This window comes from Tinamus guttatus, unplaced genomic scaffold (assembly GCF_059628265.1).
Source record: "Tinamus guttatus ecotype Peru unplaced genomic scaffold, ASM5962826v1 Tinamus_guttatus_pri_ptg000010l, whole genome shotgun sequence".
Classification (NCBI taxonomy): domain Eukaryota; kingdom Metazoa; phylum Chordata; class Aves; order Tinamiformes; family Tinamidae; genus Tinamus; species Tinamus guttatus.
Genome location: NW_028288544.1, coordinates 4,429,629 through 4,443,265, shown reverse-complemented (window position 1 = coordinate 4,443,265; position 13,637 = coordinate 4,429,629). Strand labels below are relative to the sequence as shown.

Genomic DNA, 13,637 nt, shown 5'->3' with positions numbered 1-13,637 from the left:
CTGTGCTTTTGGTGCTCTAACTACAACAGCTTTATCTGCTGCGGAGTAGAGGGAGTGTTGTGAAGCGATACACAGGAACTGTTCAGCATCTTTCCAAAACAAAACTGATAGGTGAAAGGAATGCTTGAAGGATGTAGGATTGATTCAGGAAGCAGGAGCAACAAAGCAATGCATGCACAAAGCTGCCCATGTAATCTGTAGACCCAGAAGGAGCACTGCTGTGACCACTCCAGAAGGTGAAGTTGGTGGATATTTTGTTCTTGAGAAATTCTTTCTGCAACTTAAACCACGGGATTGCTCATCAGAGCACTCCTTCAAATGCACAGCTTTTGGGGAAGAAACATAGCGTGTTTGTACAAGCTTCTGTACAAGCATCCATACTCACTGAAATCAGCCCCTGTCCAAAAATAGGTGTAAAAGCTGCCCACATATCGCCACACAGTATTGCATTACACCTCCAATGTCACCTCTAATGGTGTGGCACAGAGCAAGTGCTCACAGGCCTCACGGGACATCTTCTCCCTTCCAGATCTGCCCAGGTTCATGCCACCTTGTTCCTCTCTTTGGGTACTAACATGACCTCTGTCTCTCCCCATTTCTGTAAGAATCAGGCAACTGCTGATCATTCACGAACCATTGAAGCCCAGCAGGTCTCATCACTCTCCAGCAGCTGGGCCTTGTATAAGGGAGAGGGCAGGACAGCATAGGGGAGGCCAAGCTGAGGACCCTATAGCAGCAAGCAGGCAAGGACATTACCATACAGGTGAGCCAAATGAACAGCTTGTGACCACAGAAGCTGTGATCAGGAAAGTTAGGTCCTTTCCCTTCCTTGTTTCCAGCTTCCTCTCTCCTCCAGTCCCTATTTCTCCCATCTCCTCTTGCCCAGCTCCTCGCTCTTTTCTGCTTGTCAGCACCCCCTTCCTTTTATCAGTCTGCGAATTAACTTAATCAAGACCCAGCAGCAATAACAATAGTTAAATAAATAAATAAAATCTGTCCAGGTTAATTCTTTGCCAGTTCAGCGAGCTGAATCAGTTCACTGTGAGATCTGACTGGAACCAGAACTGGTTCAGCAAAAGCAAGAGCAGCACCTGGCCAGGCACAGAGAAGAGACACAAATGAGACCTCTGCTTTGGAGAGCGGCTCGCAGAGCTGCCTTCAGAGCAAACTCATTCCTAGGCTCTAGCTCATTTTATCTTGCCCTCTCATGTAAAATGGATGAGAAGGTGAATCTTCACATCTAGTAACTCAAGTTTCCTCCCCTAACAACTTGTAATCATTTGTTCAGAAGTGGTCAATTAAGAAACCACGCAGTTTCCTCCTTTTTCTTTTTAAATGCCAAGTCTCCTATGAAAACAAATCAGTGTGTGCACGCACACACACATTACTCACAGCACACCATGCATTCACCCTGTTAGGATGTATCTTATGGCATGGTGTCTTTTATACTTCCATACATATTCCTCCAGTGCAATCAGCAGGAGCCAAGGGATGGGGAGTGAGGATAAGCACCTGGAGAGGAGCAAGAATGCCTCAGGCTGGCACCGCCGCCAACGCACAGCAGTTGCGGTGAGGGACCATTCCAGATGCTCTTGGAAAACCTACCGTGTATTTTCGCAGTACAGAGAACAGGAAAGCTGGATGACTTTAAAAAGATGCCACCCCTTGGCCTGCCAAAGCTGGTATAATACACAAATCAGTTGTTCTGTTTATTTTTTTTTCCCCCCTCAAACATTTGCTCATAAAGCTTCAGTGCAACACTACAGTACCTGCACACCAGATGCTTCTTGGTGCTTCTTAGCACTTAGAATATATTTTATAGCACTGTATAGCATTTTACAAGCATCAGCTAATCAACAACTCTTCCAGGTAGTTAAGCTTAATTATTCTCATTTTACAGATGCTGAACCAGACCCAGAGAGGTTAACAGATTTGCCCAAAGAGAGGAGGAAAAGAAAAAAAATAAAATAAAAAGAAAGAAGTCAATGTCCAATCCTGGATTGTAAATCAGGAGCCACAGTTCCTTCCTGAATCTACCAAATCACAGTATTTCTCACTAACCCTCTGTCAAGCATCTCAAAAACAAACAAAACAAAAAAAGCCAAAAGCCCACCTCTCCCTTGCCCTTTTTGTAAAGACTGGCTGAGCTACTTTGTGTCCATCTGCTCTCCTGCAAACTATCAGCCAGGCATGGTCAAAATGACCCAAACCATGACATTCTGGCTTTGCTCCCCAATCGCACAACTTAATCAGGCAGCCGGTGTTCACAGAGCATATCCCAATCTTTCTGACTCTGACACCTGCTTCTGTATCATGCTTTTTTATGCAAGGCTTTTTGTTTTTCCCTACTCACTTTCCCTTATCATCTGACTGGCCTTTCTTGTGAATGCTGTTGTGTTTATTTAACAGCCTTGAGCTTTTAATACCTTAGCAACAATAGCAGGGCACAAGCAGCAGCTACAGTAGCAACACTAAGTACGGATTAAAAGGTAGTTAGATTAGCAATATTCTGTGCTGCGTGGATCCTGCAACTTTTTCTGGAGAACAACGAAGAAGAGCTGATGGGAGAAGCCTGAGCCTGAAGTGGCTTCATGTTTCTGACTGCTGCAGATCATTTCTGGGTACCTGCAGCTCCCAGAGATTTCTCTGCAGAAACATTTGGTGAGCTTCTTTAGATTGGATTTAAAGGCTGAGCTGAGGTCAACCGATCTCCATAATTCTCTTCCCGAGGGTCACAGAACATTTCTAGTTCATCCAAATAAAGGAAGGATGACACATCCAAGTATCACAGTTACTGCAATCATAATAGTAATAGCAGTATTAGAACTGCCTTAAGATTAATCTCTCCTTGTAACTAGTTCATTGTAGCAGCCATGAATTGGTGACCAAAGCGTTTTCTTTGCCATTCCTGGTTATGGCCCTGTACCCCTCACCTCACACCGCAGATGTCAGCAAGCAGCGCCTGCTGCTTCGGGAGCAAGCAGGCCAGCAACACCCTTCCCCTTCCTCCTGTACAGCACTCGTGCAGACACACCATGCAAGTGCTTCCCAAGCGAACACCACTGCTCCTGGAAGACAAACACACACACGGCTGCTTCTCAAAGACAAACAAAAGCAAATTTGGCAAGCAGTTTAGCTGTAAGTTAAATTTGTACCTTTGTTCCCTCTCCTGCTTTGAACCCTGCTAGGGATAAAGGCAGGACATGTATCAAAGAGCAGGTCTCAGAGCCCTAATCTTGCAAATACATAAACTGTTGACTAGTCCCTATGACCAGAGTACGGTCATGGCTTTTTTGATGCTTCATGTATGCTATTTTGCTTAAACAAAGACATATGTGGGAAAAAAAAAAAAGGCTAAAAGAAGAGACAAATTTTAAACTGCCAGATAGCGTTTATGCTTCAAAATAAATCACAGCTAAGCGGTATTAAGTGTAACAGTATTTTGGATATACTGAGACCATTTGTAAATGAGAACACAAATTGGTATTGATTCTGTGGGCTCTCTTAGTAACGTCTTAATACTGGGATAGGTTATAGGAATAAATCTAATAAATTTGTGTGAGTAATAATAAGTACCATTAACACAATAATACCTGCCAAATCAATATGTATGAAAATTCTCAGATATGGAATTTAACAGAAATTATTCCATGAGCTAGAATGTGCTAAAATTTATTTATAAGGGGATGTTAAATTGTGATAATGTTTTTAGCTCCATCTTCGAAAGTGTTGTGCACTCATGCATAGACAGAGCCTTTTTTCCAAGTGAATTACGAGAGAAGGACTTGGTGTCTTCATTCAAGTAGCCTCTTTAGAGCAGGAGAAACTTTGAATCCTAGTGACTGTAGTGGGTTCAGATGGAGGCAATGTAACTCTCCCACTTCTGGCAGCCCTCCAGCTACAATCTCGCACTGCATCTCAACTTAACCAACTTGTCTTTCTACTTTAGTGCATTCCACTATGAAAGAGTTGTTCTGAAAAAACATCACTTTTGTTTAAATGAGACAAGCCCTGTAATTTTCCGTTGCAATACCAGTAAGCAGCGATCTCATACATCTCTCACAACCATCACACCACCTTGTTCCTGTGCTTACAGGTTAAATTCCCCATGTCTCCTGCAATCTACTGAATCTCTTCACACTGAGGTGACGACTTCCACCAAATGGGGCTGGAAAAATGACTCGACCGTGACCTTCTGCAGCAGACTGCCAAAAGAAACAGTGGTGAGAGTAATGCTAACTCAAAGCAAAGCTCCTCTGATGAAAGAGCCCAAGACGGAGGCAGCAGCACAAGGTGTCATTTCCTTCAAGAATCAAATCCCATAAGCATTAAATATTTTCCATTTCCCTGCTCATCTCTTCCCAACCTACTTGCTGCCTGCTGTCCTTCCTCATCTTCGCTCTACCCAGGACAGTCCCTACAGATCTCAATATAATAGCACCAAGATTTTTTTTTTTAAATCATGATCAAAGGCAATTTCCTGTATGTAGCAGTAGCAGAGATAGAAAAGGAAAGAAGCATCAGAAAAGAAACACTGGCTCAGCTTCATTACTGCTCTCAGCTTCTATTAAGAAAAGACTTTGGTAGGAAAATGGCCCAAATTAGCCTACAGAGACCATTGAAAACACAGAGATATTTAAACTCCGTAAAATATGTGGACTTCGAATGACTGCAGCGTAATTCTTTTAATTTTATTATTTCTTGGTCCTAAAGTATCAAAATAGCTAACAACAGCACTTTGTTTCTGCATACATTGCAAGGCAAGCAGCTCCTTCCCAACTGCTCACACAGAGTTTTTCTTCCCTTCCCATACAGTTAAAGCCACCACTATCAACTATAGCAAGGAAAACCTTCTGGTTTTCCCCTACCTATCTGAGAAAGGCCCTTCTATTCCTTGGGGGTAATCCAGTAAACAAAAGCTTCTAAAACTGAACATTCCCAGGCCCCTCAATATTAACACTCATGGATTTTCTACACAATGTTACCGTTTCTGACAATATCAGTATAAAACATCTCTCTCCATTAACTGCACTCTGGTCTGAAACAGGAGACAAAGAAAAGCTCCTTGGCTCAACTGATGACGCCTGTGTGCCTTGGGGACTCTACGGACGCAAAGCTGATCACTTCATATACCAACCTTCACACCATGGTACCCTCCATGCAACCTGGAGAAGAGCCTAGGCAGATTATCAGCCAGCACCAAACAGGTTAAGTACGGACCAATAAATTGCACATACCTGGTGGTGGCAACCACTTTTCTGTGCTAAGGAAATGTCTACCACAGCGCTGGGTGAGCTCTGATGAACAGCTTTCGAGCAGAGACCCAGAGTTTGTACAAGGCCACTCCACACCAGCTCCCGCCAGGTGCGGCCAGGTTTAAAGCCATATATCCTCCACATGCAGATGTCCAGCTCCTCCATCAGCCATACTGCCCCAGTATCAAAGCCTCATGGCGACACGGAGTGACGTACACAAATCTCTAGTAGTGCAGGCATGATGCCCTGTTTATCGTGATCATAATATGGGGCAGTAATGACAACAGCTCAAAAATCACACTAGCAAAGTTAATGGGTATCAGAAGAAATTCAAGAGAGTTAGATATCTTGACTACAGTTATGCAGCAATCATACAAACACAATATTTCTGTGTTTTCCAGCAGTTATCTCGTAATGTTTCATCAGAGAGGAAAATAAAGCAGAGAGCCACTCAGAAGAATATTGCAATCTGAGATAGCCACAGAGGCACCTGGGTAGACAACTCCAAGATGCAAATCTAGGTAAGCAACAGAAAACCAGAGATAGGGTACAGCTTATGTCTAACCCCTCTTGGAGTATTAGGCCACTATCTGTCAGTGACTAACTTCAGGTTAGTCACTGAGCCACAATTTTGAACCCGGCCTTGGAGCTGGATTCTACCTCCTTTCTTTAAAGGAAGAGACAGAGACAAGTTCTCTCACTTTTACTTACAGCCATGACACTCGCTCAGACTCAAATTCCTCCTCTGTCTAACAGGATTCATGTTACTAGCTGCGAGTCCCATTGGACATTAAGAATTAGGACTGTAGTTGCTAGGCTGGATAGAGGAGTGGAGCTGCAGCGTTCTCTGCTAAAACTCTTGCCTTTAATGAAATGTGTAAAGAGGCACCACTATAGGAAACAGAACCCAGGTATGTCCCTTCAACAGCGCTGATAGCGTCCCTTCCTCAAACACAGGGAGGAAACACTTAGCCCCTCTTAATTGATTTTCTATTTCTAGCAAATGGAAAACAAAACAAAACAAGGTCAAGTCACATCAAAACACCTGCCAGATGGAATAAAGTAATGAGAACAAATGCGGCACAGAAGACAGCATCATTTTAAAATCAATGTAGCTTAAAAAATATGGCAAAACAGGCTTCTGGACATCCATGCAACATATCCTTTGACAAATGAACACCAGAGAGGGCTAAGCAAACTGAGGGCCATAAATGTTTCTTTTTTTTTTTTTTTTCATTCCATCATCATCTAATGCTGGCTAACAGGTTGCAATTAACTTCAGGGTTTGGGAGGTAATAAATACAGTCTTGCTACTGGGCATAAATTAGCTCATCTATCTGTTCTAGAGCTGCAGCAACCTGTTTCAAGCATAGTGTGCTCTCATAAGTAAGCATCTGGAAGCCTGAAATGCCTGGGGAGATGCGTCAGGGAAAAAAAAAAAAATCTGGCTCCACCAAGTTTTGAAATTTTAGAACTTTTCCCATTTTGCATTAGGACAAAGCCAAGATCTGTTGAAGTTCTTCATCCTGAATGAACCTCACAGTCCACACATCTACAGCATCCCTACAGGATGTGGCAAAGCAGAGAGTTAAATCTCATCTCCCACATAAGTACACCCAAACTACTGTGAGGTCTTGCTTGTTCTCCACACAAGACAAATCTAGATGCAAGAAGCTTTGCTGAATATGCAGTCTTGACAAAAAACTCACTATTCTTTCAAGTAATTTAGCTTCACTCACCTATATTTTGTGATGAAAAGAAAAAAGTGTGCCCAAAGAGAAGATTTCCCATCCAGCCCTAAGCAATGACAGGCTCTCACACACTTCCTCAGATAAAATTTATCTCAAGGTGGAAGGCAGCTCTCCAGGTCACTATTGCAAAAGGGAAAGTAAGAAAGCAACCAGCTCCAAAACCATCAGGACACTGAAATTCAGGGCCAAAATGACTGGGTCTACCACAACAAAACGCTGGCTTAAGAAGCATCACTGTATTTTTTTACGGTGGCATCTACATGAAGCCATGTTTGGGCAGACCTAGCAAGATCTAGAGTTATCCAACACAATAAATTATTTGGACACATATGCCCCCAAAACAAACACTCTCCCTTAGAAGGGCAGCACAAAGCTGCAGCAGAGGGACTCTCACAGCATAGGGACAGGCTGTGGGACAGGCTTCCTCCATCTCTTGCTCTTCAGCTCAACAGTACCAAGAAGAATGTGATGTGTCCAAGACAAAGCCATCACTTCAATCATTTGGGAACTATGAGAGAAAGAGCAATGAGGAAAGGCTATATAATAAAGCTAAAAAAAAGTCATAGGAGAAAATAAGTTAGAAAAAGCTTCAAAAACAACTGCTTTCAGTGAAAATCCCAGGGACAGATGACAGAAATAAGCAGCACCAGGCAGATTAAGTGGTTCACAATATGAATTTCACAACCACCAATACTCACATCCTTTCCAGTAATAGCAATTTATGCTACTCCAATACAGCTGTTCTTGCAGCAAGTGATTTCTGCTGCTTTGAGCTCAGTTCACAAGCAAAACAGTCTTGTAGTATGGAGTTTCTGATGTGGGGTGTTGAGCTTTTTAAAAAATAAAACATATATATACATGCAAATAAGCAAAGCAAGCTTCCTTGCAGGTTCCTTTTCCTAAGCTTTCTTGGCAATTCTGCCTAATCAGTATTCAAGTGCTGATTTGCAAGGCTATCTGCTGGCTTAAAGGAAGGGACCACCTCACTAATAGCCCCAGTGTTTCTCGCCCGCAGAAACAGGGCGATAAGGACAGAGACTGCAGCCATCTCCAAAGACACAGAGCCACAAAGAACCTTCTGATCGCTGCTGGCATCTGCCCTTCCCCTCATTAGCACATTAAAGCTGCTCTGTCCAGCCCATAAGAACCACTCTGTCCATTCCTCCAGCTTGCTCTATGGAGCCATTTACGGCGCTGCTCTTTTGAAACCCCCCTAGTTCAAGAGGCAGTAACCCCTTCCCAAAGCCCAGTACAGCCAATGTCAAAAATTCCCACTTAAACAGGCATCTCATAAGTAACGGCCCTCTGAATGCCATTGGTAGACAGAAGAAAGTCACACAGTTTGCCTTGCATAGATTACCCCTCCTAGGGGAAGTCTTTTTCCAATCACTATGTGAGTTTTGATTTTAAAGTGCAATGCACTTATCATATTAAATCACCGTATTCGGGCAATTCCTATTTCAGGATAGGACTGACAGTGTTTGCATCTTGTCCTAAAACTGTTGCCTTTCTTTTCTTCTTGTGACTTTGCATGTTACATTAGCTCTAAAACCTGTTATGAACCCGTGCTCAGACAGACTTTGAAACTATACTCAGACTTTCAGTACTGGATGCAGTACCAGAGTGAAAGCTTTATGCTCTTGTTATCTTTACTCCTAAATTGAAGCATTTTAAAAGTGTACAGCAGCATGCCCATAAGCATGCACTCCCTGAAATAACTTGTTTGGAGGGGTAAGGGAAAGACAACTTTTTTTTCTGTTCTACAGATATTTCCCTTATGCACACAAATTACTGGGAACCTTAACTAATTCACAAGAGGCCACCTGCTTTCACAGTGGTATTACAGGTAAACTAATGAACAAAGGGGAACAGCAGACAACCTTTAATGAGTGAATTTTATACCGTTTCATGCCATCAGAAAAAAAAAAAAAAAGAAAGAAAAGAAAAAGACATCTTCATCCCTTTCAACTCACAACATCTGAACGGTAGAAACTGACAGCAAAAAACTCTCAACAAAATACAAGTTGGCTATGTTATGGTTATGTCAATGAGAAATCTCAGATACCTGGAAGAAAGGAACTCCTTTTTCAACAGCAAATATTTTCTTAGCAGTTTACTCACCCACATGTACATACAAAATCTGTAGGGGTGTTTTCATATGGGCAGATCTGACCGCTTCCCCGTCCCCCCCTCCCCCCGAAAGAACGATGATGACAGCTATGACAAAGCCAACCTACTTGCTTTATCTGTGCTCAAAATGCTCCTTCTCTTTTACTTGCTTGGAAGTAATATAAAGATTTTTACCTAAATGGAGAACTACAGCTAACTGAAATGGAACTCTGAGTCATTCTTCTACAGTTACTGTTATTTTCGGTGGACTTTGGCAGCTATCTGTAATTTTAAAGAATAAAAACCCCAAAGGAAGCCAACACTTTTGTTCTGAAGAAGAGAGCAGAGCAACCAAAGGTTATGAATACTCAATCTTTTGGGGGATTCTAGAAGTGATATATTTGATCATTGAGTTGCTCTTCATTAAAAAAAAAGAAATACCATAAACTATTTGGTTTGTTTGCATCTCTCATCAGTTGACTCAAAAACGTTATTGCTTTGGGGCAAATAAATATGTTACCTCAATTTCATTATTACCCATTTTCAAGGTCTTTTTAGTACATAAAATCCCTCTTACTGATCCACCCTGTGGATATGCATTATTTGAGGGAGAAAAAAAAAATACACATTTCATTGGGTTATACACTTGAAGTGTAAGCTAAACAGCTCTCATCTCTGAAGAGCTAGTAGCCTTAACACACAGTTAAAGTTAGTTGCCTAGTGGGCCAAGTTCTTCCTCAACTCCAACACAAGGGAACTCCATTACTCCATTAAGGGATGAATTAGGCCTGTAATATATTACGAAAGCAAAAGTTTTACTCAGCCTGTACGCAAACAGCTGGTCTTTCTGACAGTGAAGATCAAATGAAATCCAAATTGCTTTTTATTCATTTTGTTTTGTTCACTTTGGCAACAAAATTAATCACTTTCTTGATTAATGAATTATTCTTTTTAATAACATTTTTTTTCTTTCTTTTTCTTAGAAAGAGAGTGGTAATTAGGCCATACACTGGTTTTACGCGTGAAGCTGAAATTATCCAAGAAGCTGACTTATCCGGCAAGGAAGTAGAAATAGACTCACGCTGCTGCAGAAAAACCTTCCACAATTCATGGGAACAGAACACATAATTGTAAAGCTGCTTAAAAAATGGCATGGGAGCCAGTGCCTAAAATTATTCTTATTCCATTTTCTGCTATTGAGTTGGCTATGTTTCTACTACTCTGACATGTTTTGTCAGAGTAAGGCAACTTTTGAAAAACGCAGAGCGTTTACAGGGAGCAGGGAAAAGCTCAAGAAGAGATATTTCAAACAACATAAGTCATGGCCAGATATTGCAAGGAGTATTCTTAATGAAAGCACTACAGGCAGGCAAGAGTAAGCCCAAGAAAATGCATGTGCTATCAAGCTTTCTAGAAAAGTCCTCATCAGGCAAAACACTACTGTAATAGGGGCTTCATCACTTCAGAGAGCCGTGTCTATTGATATTATTGATAGAGATATTTTTTGTTTCCAAGAATAATCCAATTTACTTAGGTTTAAAAAAGTCCTTTAGATCCTTTGTCAGAGGATCTAAAGATATTCACTCCTTTTTCTTGCAAAAACTCCATTTCATTCTTGACTCACATAGCAACCCAGCATTTACTCCCTGCCCAGTTCCTCTAGAGAGTACAGCCGGGCAGAACAAGTTTGGATCAACTCACAGGTATCTCTGAAATGGTAAGTGCCAGAGCAAAGCCAAGAAGAAACACAGAGCTTTGAGCAGCTTTTATTTCTCCTCACCCCTCATTTTTAATTGCTCACTGCTACAGGTGGGAGACAAGATGGAGCAAGTGAGTCGCTGCCTATTGAGCTGCATTCTACACACAGAGTTGGTGGAGCCGGTCCTGGCTTCACAGAGGCCGTGGGGAAGCAAGCGAGCAAGCAGTCAAAATTACTCTTTCCTCTCTCCTGCAACAAAGCAGGGACCCCAGGGGAGAATATATCACAAGAAAGGTGTAGGAGAAGGAAGCCCAGCCAGAAATCATAGGTGAGACGCAGGTCCAGAAGTGTATTCTCAGCACCTACTCATCTCAACACTACCCCGTAACGCAATTGCCTTCCAAAGTCATACTCTGTCCTTCAGGGATAACACGGAGCTTGCTCAGAGCACAGCAGGACCTTTTCACCATAAGCAGCATAAACCCCACAGTTTCACAGCACATCTCCACTCCTCCTTGGCTCTGACCCTTCCGTTTTGCATTTTACTTTGGTTTTCTGTTATGGCCAACTTTTCACAAAGTGCAGTGTTCGCTATGACCACTGAAATAGATTTTTAAAACCCTCCATCTCTGCTTTCAGTTGGGAAGGTGAAGTTAAAATAAGTTTCCACAGCTTGTAAAGCAATTTTAGGAGAAGCCTTGGAAAGCAATTCAGGAATCACCAGGTGCCTGGGCGACTGAACTACTACTACATTTAAAGTGAGAGAGAAGCATTGCACAGTTTCTGCCCGCATCCAGCTCCATGCTCCTGCTGTCTGTCTCCTCCGATCATTCCCATTCCAGATTCCAGTCAGGTTCCCGGCAACCCCAGGCCACTATTTTGTCTGTCTATCCTAGAAATCCCTTCCTTTTTCAGCAAAAAAAAAAAAAAATAATAGAAGCACACGTTAGGTCAACTGAATGAGTCAATCAGTAACTTTTGATAAATAAAGGTTTTCAAGCAAGTGTTGCATTTCCAGTAGAAAAGACTAACTGAAGGAAAGACACCAATGCTATTTTCTACTTCTTTATATGTTTTTCACGTATATTTCTTCCTTTCTCTTTTATATTTGCAGACTGTTTTTGCTGTACTCGATGGAAACATAAGCCTTCTGTCAAGATCGATTTCTTTGTATCAGCAGAAATGCTTATGCGGAAGGCACGACACTACACAGAGCTAAGTCCTTGGCACCTATGTAAAGCAGAAGGTCATCTAACCTCAAAAATTCCCATGATAGAAACTCTGGGTGGGCTAAGGATTTGCTTAATACAGGTTATCTTGAACCTGCTTCCCCACGGGAGATTTCTGCTCCACAAATTGCTTATATTTGGCAACATTTGTGTCTGCTTTAATATTTGGGGAGGCAAAAAGAACACACTCCTGCACAAGCAACCAAGCACTCCTCTGAATTCATGAGGGCATTCCTTCGGTAGAGAGGAGATTTAGTTTCCATATTCAGTTTTCGGAATTAGTCAGAAGAGGCATTTGAGTTTTTCAGTCACCTGACCCATTTCTATACTCTTCCTCCCTTCAAAAATAATAATAAAAAAACTGTATGTTTTCATTTCAACCATGTACATCTAACAGTAAATATTGCTTTGGCTCATGATATACGGCTGAGAGTTATATTTATGCATGAGCATGACAACTACTTGAATCAGATTAACAAATACAACACTTCCTAGCCACCAAGAGCATGGTCAATTTGATGGCTCCACAGAGATTGCTATTACTGCCCTTGAATAGACAGTGCTTTGCTTCTGTAGCCAATCTACTGACTATCCTCATACATCTCTTGCTGTCCCCAAGAGACTCCTTTTCTCTGATGTCTCATTTCAAGACTGTGAGAAGTCAGGAAGATCGAGCAGAAAGGGGCAGGGTTTCAGAAGCACATAGGACACCTCCCATAACACTGGGAGGGAATTTTACTATGCTGAATGTTGCAGGTACACAGACGCACACAAGAAAATTGAGTTTGTTTTGATCTGTTGCTTGTTTCAACCATTCTTCAATACTTCATATATTCAAATAACTAAGTATAAATATTTCCTCCCTGGCCGACGCTTTGAGATCCTCCTAGAACAGTGACGGTTACTTAGCTGCACATAGCGGCAATGGTGTGGGAACAAATGCCTTCAGGAACTGATGGTAACAATGGTAGGCTTCTAATGCTTAAAACCTTAAAAGAATTAAGGAGCTCCACCCTCAAAATTTGTATTTACCCAGATAACGCTGATCTTTTTCTCTTAATACCTCAGCCATGTTACACTTAAAAAAAAAAAAGGGGGGGGGGGGAGTGGACACTGGTACGCAACAGCCCACTGATGCTTATAATGCTGCAACTCTTCTGTTTAGGTCTATTCAGCAAGTAAAAACTTATGATGCCAAAGCGATGCCTTCTGCTGGCTTTTCACATCGGAGTTTGGAGGCTCCTTCTGGGGAAGCGCAACCAGTTCGGCTCTGGATGGACATATCTTGGGGGGAGAACGAACCGCCCCCCGCTCAGCCCTGACGAAACGCAGCGCAGAACAAGCAGCTCGCGGCGGGGAGCGCATAGAGAACTTAAGATGGTTCCGGGGTTTGGGGTGAAACCCCCTCTCCCGAGCCCCGCGGCGGCTCCGGCACCTCCGCGCTCGCAGCGCCGAGCCGCGCGCGCGGCCAGCCCGGCGCAGCGCCAGCGCCAGCGCCGCCTTCGCCCTGACAACGCGGCCGCACCGGCACCTCGCGCGGCCCCGGCGCTGCCTCCCGCCCGCAGGTGCCCCGGGCAGGTGGGCGCGGAGCCCG

General features: G+C 42.8%; 1 protein-coding gene across 1 annotated transcript in view; it reads right to left on the bottom strand.

Moving 5' to 3' along the window:
- The window catches only part of SLC35F1 (solute carrier family 35 member F1), a 221,345-nt gene that overhangs the window by 207,195 nt on the left and 513 nt on the right, over positions 1-13,637 (bottom strand). The gene's annotated exons all lie outside the window — the stretch shown is intronic.